General features: G+C 35.9%; 1 long non-coding RNA gene across 1 annotated transcript in view; it reads left to right on the top strand.

The window, feature by feature from the left end:
• Window positions 1-5488: 5488 nt before the first annotated feature.
• The window catches only part of LOC143228282 (uncharacterized), an 88045-nt gene continuing 80354 nt past the window's right edge, over window positions 5489-13179 (top strand). Inside the window, exon 1 of the long non-coding RNA XR_013015299.1 lies at window positions 5489-5664. This is a non-coding gene — a long non-coding RNA (uncharacterized LOC143228282). The remainder of the gene's footprint in view (window positions 5665-13179) is intronic.

Here is a 13179-nt window from a genome sequence, read left to right as displayed (position 1 = left end):
ACTATTCGTTGATAAAAGAGTTGGCGGTGGATGTTGATAACTAGCTGCTTTCCCTCTAGTTTTACATTGCTAAATTAGGGACGACTAACGCTCGTATAACTTTGCGCGAAATTAAAAACAAACAAACAGATGTTATTATTAATTATATCCTTCAGCAGAACCGGGCATAGTCTGGTGGGTTATGGCATTCGTCTCCTAACCTGAAGGTCGCGGGTTCGAATTCTCGTCGCCCCAAACATGCTCGCCCTTTCAGCCCTGAAGGTATTATAACGGTACGGTCAAACCCACTATTCTTTGGTAAAAGAGTTGCCCAAGAGTTGACGGTGGGTGGTGATGACTAGCTTCCTTCTCTTTAGTCTTTCACTGCTAAATTAGGAACAGCTAGCGCAGATAGCCCTCGTGTGGTTTTGAGCAACATTCAAAAACAAACACACAATCCGTCAGCATGTTTTAAAATATTTTCTTGTATATATATATATACACTATGAAGGTTTAATAGGATTCTTAGAAATAATATATTACGTTATTAACAAGATTATTATTTAGCGGGAATAACCATTATTCTACAGCGAATAATACCATTCAGTTTTTATATAATTCTTCAAAACGCTTTACACTAATAAAACACTGACTTAATTTTTAATTGTTTGCATACGGGTTTAAAGCTCTAGATTTTTAAAAGCAGCCCATAAACTAAATCCAGTATATATATATATATACATACATAAGATAAATATATTATTTTAACTTCTCATACTGTAAAACGTGTAAAGTCCCCCAATCCCCCAAATGACCTTCCATGAATTCTCCTCTTGAATTATGGGAAATGCTTGTTCGTTTATTGAGGTTAATTGCGCGTGCTAAGTGACGCAATAATGAAGGAAGCATTGTAGTACTCGCAATGTGTAAAAGCTAGAATATCAAACACCTACGCATGAAATATCCATCGCATCAGTTTACTCAGTATATACTTGGAAAATGTTTCATCACTCCCATGATTTTCACTGCTTTTTTTTTTTTTTTCACTTAACACGTCAATGATATATTTGAAGCCAATATAGTAAGACATTCATTATTCGGGAACTTTTCTATTGTCTTTTATTTCTGTTATTGTATCTTGGAATCGCAATATCTTCCTTTCAACTTTCTGTATGCTGAGACATTTTAGATATAAGACATACGTAAGACCACGTTTGGAGTATTCTGTCTGGAGTATGCTTTGTCAACACACCTAAATAAGAAGATAATGATATTTTGGATACAGTGCAAAGAAAACAGTGGCGGATTTAACGTTGTGTTGACCCAGGGGCTAACAATTTTTCTTGGCCTTATATCCCATGCAATTTTACATAGAATTAAATTATTCATGGGTCCCCATTAGGCCAATAGACCCTGGAACTGAGTTCCCCTCACCCCTGCCTGAATACGCCACTAAAAAGAGCCACAAAACTGGTTCCTGAGCTTAAGGTTGAAGTATATGAAGGAATCAAATTTAACTACACTGGAGGACAGGATACACAATAAGAATCCCTGAGATTACTAAGGGATTTCTGTTTCTGTTATTGTTCAGTAACAGATTACTCGGGGAGTTTTTCTTCATGTTCTGTTTCTGTCACTGTTCAGTAACACATTACTTAGGGAGTTTTTCTTCATGTTTTGTTTCTGTTATTGTTCATTAACACATTACTCGGGGAGTTTTTTTATGTTTTGTTTCTGTTATTGTTCAGTAACACATTACTCGGGGAGTTTTTCTTCATGTTCTGTTTCTGTCACTGTTCAGTAACACATTACTTAGGAAGTTTTTCTTCATGTTCTGTTTCTGTTAGTGTTCAGTAACACATTACTCAGGGAGTTTTTCTTCATATTTTGTTTCTGTTACGGTTCAGTAACACATTATTCGGGGAGTTTTTCTTCATGTTCTGTTTCTGTCATTGTTCAGTAACACATTACTCAGGGAGTTTTTTTATGTTTTGTTTCTGTTATTGTTCAGTAACACATTACTCAGGGAGTTTTTTGTGTTTTGTTTCTGTTACTGTTCAGTAACACATTACTCGGAGAGTTTTTGTGTTTTGTTTCTATTATTGTTCAGTAACACATTACTCGGAGAGTTTTTCCTGATCTTTTGTTTCTATTATTGTTCAGAAACACATTACTCGGATAGTTTTTCTTGATCTTTTGTTTCTATTATTGTTCAGTAAGACTAGGCTAATTAACCTAGTGAATTAATATAATTTTAAAAAGTATTTTGTTGCTTGTAGTTTATATTAAACAACAGTCTACAGATATTATGTGAAGGAAAACATTAGTGAATCTATTATATTAGAACCTGAACTCAAAGAATGTACGAGTCATACGAGATGTTGTAATAGTGTTATCCCTGACACATCAGGCAAGAAGCAAATAACAAGTAGCTGAAACACTATTTGTGCATGTTCCTCTCACAGCACACTTTATGAGCCTGTTATGAATCAAGTGCTCATAGCACCAGAAGCCTATTGAGCTGTGACATCAGGTTCTGTGACCTTAAGATGTTTTTGTTTTGCTTCTTTAGCTCAGACGCCCGTCTCCTCACAGTTAAGCTTCAAGTAGCTTTCTAACACCAGGGTGCATTATTTTCTCTTAGATAAATTTCAAACAGTATGCTGATATTTTTTTAAATCTTAGGTAGTTGGAAAAAAAGTATTTGTGAATATTTAGAAGCGTCATCAGGACAAACCAAGCAAACAGTGGCCGGTTATAAAGTCAGTATCAAAGTATTTGTGAATATTTAGAAGCGTCATCAGGACAAACCGAGCAAACAGTGGCCGGTTATAAAGTCAGTATCAAAGTATTTGTGAATATTTAGAAGCGTCATCAGGACAAACCGAGCAAACAGTGGCCGGTTATAAAGTCAGTATCAAAGTATTTGTGAATATTTAGAAGAGTCATTAGGACAAACCGAGCAAACAGTGGCCGGTTATAAAGTCAGTATCAAAGTATTTGTGAATATTTAGAAGAGTCATCAGGACAAACCGAGCAAACAGTGGCCGGTTATAAAGTCAGTATCAATATTTCGAACAGTCCCTTGGACGAATCATCTAAATATTGAATGGCCATTAAGTCAGTATGAGTATTTGGAACAGTCTGTAGGACGAACTTTGCAAACTCTGGGTAATTACATGTAAAGTATGCAGATACATAAAACAGGATGAAACTGACAACCGTTTTCCTCTCTCTAGCAGTAAAAACACAACGCACTGTTCAGTGCGGAACAATGGATCATACTGTTGGAAGCATACCATCAAAATGACTGCGTTATCGAGCAGGTACGACGCAAAATGCAGACCATTGCAGGTGGAGATCACATGGAAGACCACTAATGATGTGACTTCTGAACACCAACGTCTCGTTGACCTCGATCCCACTGACTACTGCCTATCAGTTTTCAGATGTGGATTTCAACTGGACAGAGCCATTGTAACATAAGTGCAGGTTATACTTCATGAATTATTACAATATTCAGTACTGAGGCTGGCATGGCCAGGAGGTTAGAACGCTCGACTCACAATCTGAGAATCGCGGATTCGAATCCCCATCACACCAAACATGCTTGCCCTTTCAGCCGTGGAGGCGTTATAGTGTGATGGTGAATCACACTATTCGTTGGTAAAAGAGTAGCCCAAGAGTTGGTGGCTAGTGGTAATAACTAGCTGCCTTCCCTCTGGTTTTACACTGTTAAATTAGGGACGACTAGCGCAGGTAGTCCTCGTGTAGCTTTGCGCGAAATTCGGAACGAACAAACAAACAAGCAAGTATTCAGTACTACTGCTGTTAGGGTGGTAGAAATGATCGAAATTAGCAGAGACGCATCTACTGCCAAAAACCTATGGAATACACGCAGGAACATATGAGGAATAAACACAAAAACGTAAGGAAAACAAATGAATATATGTGGAATTCACATAAAAACCTTTGACTTCTTAAATTAGTTCGCAAAGTATTTCCACATTTCGAATACTTATTCTGCGTTTATAACGCCTCCCCCTAGTGCTCAGCGGTATGTCTTATAACACTAAAGAAACCGGGTTTCGATACCCGTGGTGGGTAGAGCACAGATACCCATTGTGTAGCTTTGTGCTTAATTCAGAACAACAACAGCGTTTATGACAGCTCTCTATTTGAACAGTATTAAAGTAGTGCCTTATGAAATATCATGTGTCTGTGTGTTTTTTTCTTATAGCAAAGCCACATCGGGCTATCTGCTCAGCCCACCGAGGGAAATCGAACCCCTGATTTTAGCGTTGTAAATCCGGAGACATACCGCTGTACTAGCGGGGAACTATGAAATATCAGCACGTAGTTTTAGATGACTTTGTGCTGACAAATATCTATAAATTACACATGACGCTCGTCTTTAAACGTTGCATTCTGAATACTAAACGAAATGTGTGAACAATTGAACTCCGACTGTATTATGGCCTAACTGATTTTAAGTGTTCATATAAACTACTGAGCAAAGTAATTCGTCAGCAATGGTCGACTGCAGACCAAAGGGTTAATTAGATGGTCGTCTGCGAGCATTTCTGTTTATAATACTATAAATTAATTTGATAAAACAAGGACAGGTTCAAATCGTGTACCCTGTATTCCAAATATAAACACTGCCACGTGCGGGGTTATCGAGGGGGAGGATAATTCTTTCCTACAAAGTGTAAAAATAATTTTTAAAACTGAACAGTTGAGAGCTAGTTTTTCCGGTCTCTGATACAGTTTCACGGCTCCTCTTGATAAGATTAAAACTGTTTGTTTTTTCATATACCGAATGGAGTGACTACATATGTACTATTAGTGTAAATTCTGTGCAAGCTAAAAAAAAAAATATTAGAAGAAAGGTTTTAACCGTAAGGCTTTCTCGAAGATCGATACTGAAATGTTACTTTAAAACAAGTTAAGAGGGAGTAAATAATTTCGTTCACAAAATATTCTATAAGGGTATCGATTTCTTCTTCTACGAACCATGAGATGAATGTTAAGCCTCTTCGCGGAATTCTTTTACGCTTTCATTCGAAACATGTGAGGTAAAATGTGTAAGTGTTCTAGGCTGGAAAGAAGAGAAATTATCATTTTATCTTAACTAAAACTGTATTTTCATGTGTTGGGAAGTAAGGCCGATAAGCTTCTTTCATTAGAACTGAAGAACAATGCATCTATAGATCTCGAAAACAGGAAATATTTCGTCATAGTTTACATAGCAGCTTCGTTGATATATGTGGCGCTCTGATAACAGTTTCTCATACTGGAACTAAATTACTATGTTTGAACTACATTCTAGGACTACAAACCTCATAAATGAAAATTTAACACTTGAAAAGAATGTATTTATTCCAAAAGCTATATGCACCATTCCGTTTATAAATTTCTGTGTTGATCACGTGAAGAAGCCTTAACCTCGCGTTAAAAATAAGGGCGCCGCCTAGTGAGTGAATACGTCTGAACCAGGATGGTCACAAGCTCAGCACAAACAAAATATATAATCCCGAAACGTGATACTTCGTTCTTATGATCATCTTAAATTATTTAGGAACAACGTGGAGCTATTGTAATCGTCTTCTAAATTTTCTAGAAATAAAAGAACGTCTTAATTAAAATATTAAGTAGAACTTTGCTGAAGACAACAGAGTACAGGTTGGTGCATAATAATGGCTTTGTTTTGTTGTTCAACTGTGTAGAACTCCTGACAAGAAGCCCCCACCCGTTAGTTTGGTTTGTTTTGAATTTCGCGCAAAGCTACACGAGGACTATCTGCGCTAGCCGTCCCTAATTTAGCAGTGTAAGACTAAAGGAAGCAGCTGGTCATCATCACCCAACGCCAACTCTTGGGCTACTCTTTTACCAACGAATGGTGGGACTGACCGTCACGTTATAACGTCCCTATGGTTGAAAGGGCGAGCATGTTTGGTGTGACGGGGATTAGAACTCGCGACCCTCAGATTAAAAGTCGAGTGCCTTAACCACCTTGCCATGCCGGGCCGCCCGTCCGTTAGCTTAGCGATAATTCAGAGGGCTTATAACGCTAAAACACAGGTTTCGATACCCACGATGCACACAGATTGGTGCTAGATAACAACAAAATAAACAAACTCCTGAGAATCATCTGATACGTAAATACTTAACGAAGCAGTTTAAGATGCAAAGTATAACATACTAACATACAAGAGCTTAAGAAAAATATATTTTCGACTAATGTCTTGCATAAGACCAGTCCTTAAAGCCACAGTAGTAGTAATCTTAGTGAACGATCCAACAACCTTTTCCCCTCCAAAAAATAATGTCTCCCAGTCACGCGTACTTTATGTAAAATCTATGTGGACCCTTAAAATTGGGGGGAGTAATGTAAAAAAAAAAAAAAGGAGTGAAAATGGGTGGAACGTTAACTTAGTCATTACTTCAATGCTTCAAATAAATATTATGTTTTTCACTTACGTGTCTTATGTATTTAAGTTATGAATTTTTTAGTTACCAGTAATATTATTAAGCCTTAAACAGAAGCTTGTTTTAATCGTGTACGCTTATTAACAAACATTAGCAAATAATATACAACGAACAGCACCCGTTGCAATCTATTATATAGTGTTTGTCCTTTCTATGTTTGCAAGTTCCTCTCCAGATGAGCAAACAAAAAATCCAGCTGGTTACGATATTTTAAAAATAAAGTTTCATAAGTGTTTAACGAATGGTTATGAAGGCTGAAGTGGTAATCTGTTCAGTTAGGGCTATTAATATTTTACCGAAATTTTATACTTTGGAGAATATATTCGCTCTAATTCGCCATTTATTTTAGCAGAAAAAAAAAATTTTAGTCGATTTCATTACTTCCAAGCATAGACTCTACGTGCTAGATTTAATTTTAATTTTGGGATATAATCGGAAATTTGGGCTAGGTCGTTTGTTTATTATCTCAAGACGAATAGAAACTCTTTATCCAAACATATAAATTTTAATAAGCTGAAGAAAATCTAACGACAAGTGGGTAAGTGCTCGAATTTGATTTAGGACTAAATATTCAACGCACTGATCAAAAACATAAAGCAAATATATATGTGCTTGAATTTGGTTAAGGATTAAGTATCTGATGTACTACTGATCAAAACTTAAAACGAATACATAAGTACTTTAATTTTTTTGCGACTAAGCATTTGATTTATTGAGTCAAAATTTCAGAACGAGTACTTAGAAACAGAATTAATGTGTGTAAATGTGTTTCAGGACTAAATAATTAAGAGTTGAAAATTTGGTAGAAAGAAGTATACAAATAATCACAAAATACCCTAAACCTCTGAACATTTTAAAAAAATAATAACATTTGAAACTTGTAGACCCAACTTACTTTAGCACGAAGGTTAACACGTGTTAGGCTAGTCAAATTCTTGTACCTGTGTCTTTTTCAGTGACCAGTGACTACTCTGGGTTAGTGAATTGATTTATTGTGTGAATTATGAAATAAAAGAAAAATCATTTCAACAGTGGTTTGACGTTGTTTTGTTTAACAAACGGTTTTAATCAAAATGACTTTTTATATCTCCTAAGTAAAAAAAATTACATCCCTTAAAGTCTGTCTCCAAATCATTCAGTTTACTCTGAGGTTTGGTTTGCTTGTTTTTTTAATTTCGCGCAAAGCTACTCGAGGACTCTCTGCACTAACCGTCCCTAATTTAGCAGTGTAAGACTAGAGGGAAGGCAGCTAGTCATCACCACCCATTGCCAACTCTTGGGCTACTCTTTTACCAACGAATAGTGGGATTGACCGTAAAATTATAAAGTCCCCATGGCTGAAAGAGCTAGCATTTTTGGTGCGACCGGGATTCAAACTCGCGACCCTCGGATTACGAGTCGAGTGCCTTAACTAACTGGCTATGCCAGGCCCTCTTACTATGAGGTACCGAGCGTATATTTCCGTTACGTGTCTTGTTTCAAAAAATAACAGTGACTTACATAAAAACATAAATGGCTTAAGAAAAATAAATCAGGTTTCAGATGACCCCTAGTGTTGAAGTAAGGGAGAAAAATACTTGAAGTTCTTAAAACACTTTCAATTTTTTAATGAAATAGGACCTTGTAAGATTGGAATAAAAAAAAACATTTGGAAAAATATGTATCAACTTAACAATTAACATCAAATGCGATAGTACGAGAAATGAAGTAGATGTGACAAGGTGAATAGTGCTTCTTAATAGTTAATTAGAGACCCAAAGCTTGGCAGGAATTACCATGTGTTATAGTGGAAAAAGAATCGGTGATATACCACATGAAAACAGCATCCTGTTAAACATACGACACTTTCAACCATCGTATCATAATCAGCACTTTTTACATTAGAAACTTAAGTTTAGCCGAAATAATGCTACAAAACATTAAACCAGGATGATGAAACAGTATTATGAATTATTCTAAGTATTTTAACTTGACTTGCAAGTGTGGTATGTAGATTACACCCACTGCATATGGAAAATAACACATTCACAAATAATTATTTACTGTTGTTAAAGAGAAACGGTAGAGGTGTAAAATAAATGTAATCGACACCAGCTATCAATATCGCTGATTTCAACTCAGCCATATATGCTTAACTTCTCAAACTGTTTTATGTGGAATATTAATTTTAATTAGAGGCTGAGACACCATTACGGGATGCAAACCATTGGTGTTGTTCGTTAGTACGTTTTTACACCACAAGTGTAAGACTTTTTAAGATCGATAAAGTTAACTGAGTTTTAAAATTATTGTTTTGGTTTCAACAGTTTTCATTGTTGTAGACATTGTTGGTGAATGGACTTTTGAGACACTTTGTTTACTGTGAGAAGGTTAAAGCAATATGACAGTTGAAAGGGGGAATTTTTTTAGCCACGGAGCTACGTGGGTTGTGAGTAGTAGATTTGTAACGCATGTAACGCACATTGAAAACGATACGAATGTAGTAATCATATAAAGAATAAATTTATAAGTACTGGTGCAATGATAATAAAAAAACTTGACTTTATTAAAGATGTAAGAAATAATACTAGTGTAATAATCATGTTAGGACTGACTTTATAAAGGATGTATAGGATAAATACGGATGTGATAATCATGTAAGGGCTGACTTTATAAAGGATGTATAGGATAAATACGGATGTAATAATCATGTAATGGCTGACTTTATAAAGGATGTATAGGATAAATACGGATGTGATAATCATGTAATGGCTGACTTTATAAAGGATGTATAAGATAAATACGGATGTGATAATCATGTAAGGGCTGACTTTATAAAGGATGTATAGGATAAATACGGACGTCATGTAAGGGCTGACTTTATAAAGGATGTATAAGATAAATACGGATGTAATAATCATGTAATGGCTGACTTTATAAAGGATGTATAGGATAAATACGGACGTCATGTAAGGGCTGACTTTATAAAGGATGTATAGGATAAATACGGATGTGATAATCATGTAATGGCTGACTTTATAAAGGATGTATAGGATAAATACGGATGTGATAATCATGTAAGGGTTGACTTTATAAAGGATGTATAGGATAAATACGGATGTAATAATCATGTAAGGGCTGACTTTATAAAGGATGTATAAGATAAATGCGGATGTGATAATCATGTAAGGGCTGACTTTATAAAGGATGTATAAGATAAATACGGATGTAATAATCATGTAAGGGCTGACTTTATAAAGCTGTTTGTTTGTTTTAGCACAAAGATACATAATGGGCTATTTGTGGTATGCTTACCACGGGTATAAGATTTTTACCGCTGAGCCACTGAGGCAGTACATCTATAAAGGATGTGTGAAATGAACACTGGTGTAAAGAAAAGGCTTTTTTGTAAAGATGAGGTCAGAATTTCTTGTGACTATTACATTCATATCCACTTCATACATCCTTTATACATTCGTCTCCCCAGTGGCTCAACAGTAAGTTTCTGGACTTAAGACACTAAAATCTGAGTTTCGATACCCGTGGAGGGCATAGCACAGAAAGCTCTTTGGGTAGTTTTTGCTTAACAACAAACAAATAAACAAGTTTATAAAGCTGGCTTTTGTATAATTATTACATCTGTAGACATATAATACATTCTTTATATAATTATTACATCCGTATCACATTACACATTCTTTATAAAGTCATCTTTTTAATAATTATTTTATCTGCATCATGTGTTATTCACATTTCTTACTTAAATAGACCTATATTTCACTAAAATGTTTTGGGAAATATATTTTCATAAGTTAAAAATGGATACTTTACCAAGAAGTAACATTTTTCAATAGAAGAACTAACAAAGAGTAAGAGAACGTAACTAAAGAACCGAATGATTTGTATGTATATTAAGCAAGGATAGGTTTATTGGTTTGGTTTGGTTTGAATTTCGCACAAAGCTACATGAGGGCTATATGCGCTAGCCGTCCCTAATTAACAGTGTAAGACTAGTGGGAAGGCAGCTAGTCATCACCACCCACCGCCAACTCTTGGGTTACTGTTTTACTAACGAATAGTGGGATTGACCATCACATTATAACGCTCCCACGGCTGAAAGGGAGAGCATGTTTGGTGGAACGGGGTTTCGAACTCGTTACTCTCGGATTACCAGTCGAGTGCCTTAACCATCTGGCCATGCCGGGCCGAAAGGTTTATTACCTGTACGTTACAATGTTAAATACATTCTCCCGTCTCTTAACAAAATATCTAGTCATTTTAAACAAGTTGAGACTGTTTGATATATTTTCATCAACTGTAATTTCAACTAGTAAGTTTGATACACAAACTCAATTACACAATGAAGTCATTGTACGTTACCACGCTTGTTCAAGCGGTTTTAGATAACCGTATCACATCACTTTTTTATATGATTAGCACAGACTCACCGATACGGCAAACGTAGCCTCTCAGTTACTGCAGCTTAAACAAAGATCTCTTTATTACGTAACCTAAAACGACAAACACATTTCACGAAGTCAGTGACAAGATATTCACTGACACCTTGAACGAGTATGAATTTCGATAAAAGTAGTCTAATTGTAAACGCATTTATTGTCACATGAGCCTGCGTTACAGAGATCGGGGTAATTTTGTTTAAAGTTAATTACAAGGTCTCGATTTCAAATTTATTTCAGTCGTGTATACTGTTATTTCTCAAAACATAGAAACAACAATTTAACAATGTCAAGAATAGCAAAGCCCAAAGTTGTTGCCTAGCATGAGTTTTTTTTTTTTTTTCATTTATAGTTTCTTATTACGCGAACATTCGGCTTTGTTTTGTTTTTACAGCAACGAACATTTTTCTCACATAATTTGCTTATACTTTATGCTTTTTATGCCTCACAATGTGGATCTAGTCATAAAACCGCGTTCATGTATTCTCGTGCACTAGATCTAATTTGTGTTGAGACAAATGTCCACACTGATTGTGTGCATATATATATATATATATATATCCATGTTCTGATTATTGTAATTCGTATTTTAATGTTGTTAAAATGTCCCTTGCACTTTGGCAACGTGAACTCATTATAACAGTACCAATAAATTTTGTTATCTGATCAGAGAAGTGTAGACTATTATTTGGATTTCGGACAGGTGGACAAACTAACTTGGATACTCTTTCATTCTTATGGACAGTCTAATGTCAGGACACGTTGGAGGGTGTCCGGTGAATAAACACCTTAGAATCTGAATACACCATGTAACAAAATGTTTACTTTTCCTTGTTCCTGTGTTATTTCCCAATTGCTTATGCCTAAAGTGAAAGGAAAAGACCTATTTTTCTCTTCAAACTTTGCTTTTGAGACCTGGGTAATGAAATTTTCAAATTTACCCATTTTCCAGAACATTCCAGGTAGATTCAGTGCTGAGTAGCTGATAGAGAATTTTCTCGAACTTACAAGAATTTTCAAAAACTTTCTGGAATGTTGTAGAACTTACGAGAATGTTCAAGAACCATAGGTTCTAGAACTTTCCATGGTAATATATATATACAGGGGCTCACCACTCACTACTTCAGTTTAGTTCTAGCTGCCTAAGTGAACACATAGATCTATCTAATTTAACAGAGATGGCGTCAAGAAGCTGCAAGCATTCTCCATTTGCATTCTGCTATGTATGTTGCCAATTTATCAAGACAAGAGCGAAAAAATACTCTGTGACAGCATCTGTTAAAATGTATGAAGCCTACAAGGTATATTTCAGCATGCCTGTTAGGGATCAAGACAAACCCTGGGCACCTGATTTTACCTACGAGCACTGCAAAAAAACTCTAGAAGGAAAGATGGACAATTTCTGCTTGCTTGAATAGTAAGATTTTATATTATACAAATTCCTCAAAGAGGAATACAACAGCGTCAAGACCTTGCTAGAAGCCTTGAAGTATGATGAGTATAGCTGGGAGGTTATCGGAGACTTCAAAATGGTGGCATTCCTGATGGGTCTCCAAAGAGGCTTTACCAAGTTTCCTTGTTATCTTTGCCTTTGGGACAGCAGGGACACTACAGCACACTAAAACAGGAAGAACTGGCCACAAAAGACTGACTTCTCTGTGGAGAGGCACAGTGTCAAGTGTGAGCCACTAGTGGACCTCCAGAAGATGTTGTTCCCACCGTTGCACATAAAACTGGGTTTTATGAAACAATTTGTCACAGCTCTTGATAAGGAGTCTGCAGCCTTCAAGTACCTTCAAGACTTCATCCCTAAGCTGCCTGAGGCAAAGATCAAAACTGCAGGATGTCCCTAAAAATCCATATCCTTGACGCCCATCTTGATAAATTCAAGAACATGGGAGCATACTTAGAGAAGCAAGGTGAGCGCTTCCACCAAGATATACTGGACTTTGAACTCCGCTACCAAGGACCGTATAACGAAAACATGATGGGAGACTATATTTGGAGGCTGATATGTGAAAGTAATTTACATTACAGTAGCAAATCTCGAAAAACTACTCACTTCTAAACATTTTTGTATAACTTTAGTATAAATACACGTAAATCTTGATTCATATGTTGTTTTATTCAGACATAATGTAAATGAAAATGTGCAAATTTGCCCGTTTTTACATAGAAAATATGTTAATTTCTAAATTTCATTATCCATGTCACAAAAGCAAAGTTGGAAGGGAATAATGACCATTTTCTGTACTTTTACAACATAAGCAAT

The sequence above is a fragment of the Tachypleus tridentatus genome, chromosome 10 (assembly GCF_004210375.1).
Source record: "Tachypleus tridentatus isolate NWPU-2018 chromosome 10, ASM421037v1, whole genome shotgun sequence".
NCBI classification, from domain to species: domain Eukaryota; kingdom Metazoa; phylum Arthropoda; class Merostomata; order Xiphosura; family Limulidae; genus Tachypleus; species Tachypleus tridentatus.
The sequence above is the reverse complement of the archived record's forward strand: the minus strand, read 5'-3'. Positions and strand labels throughout refer to the sequence as shown.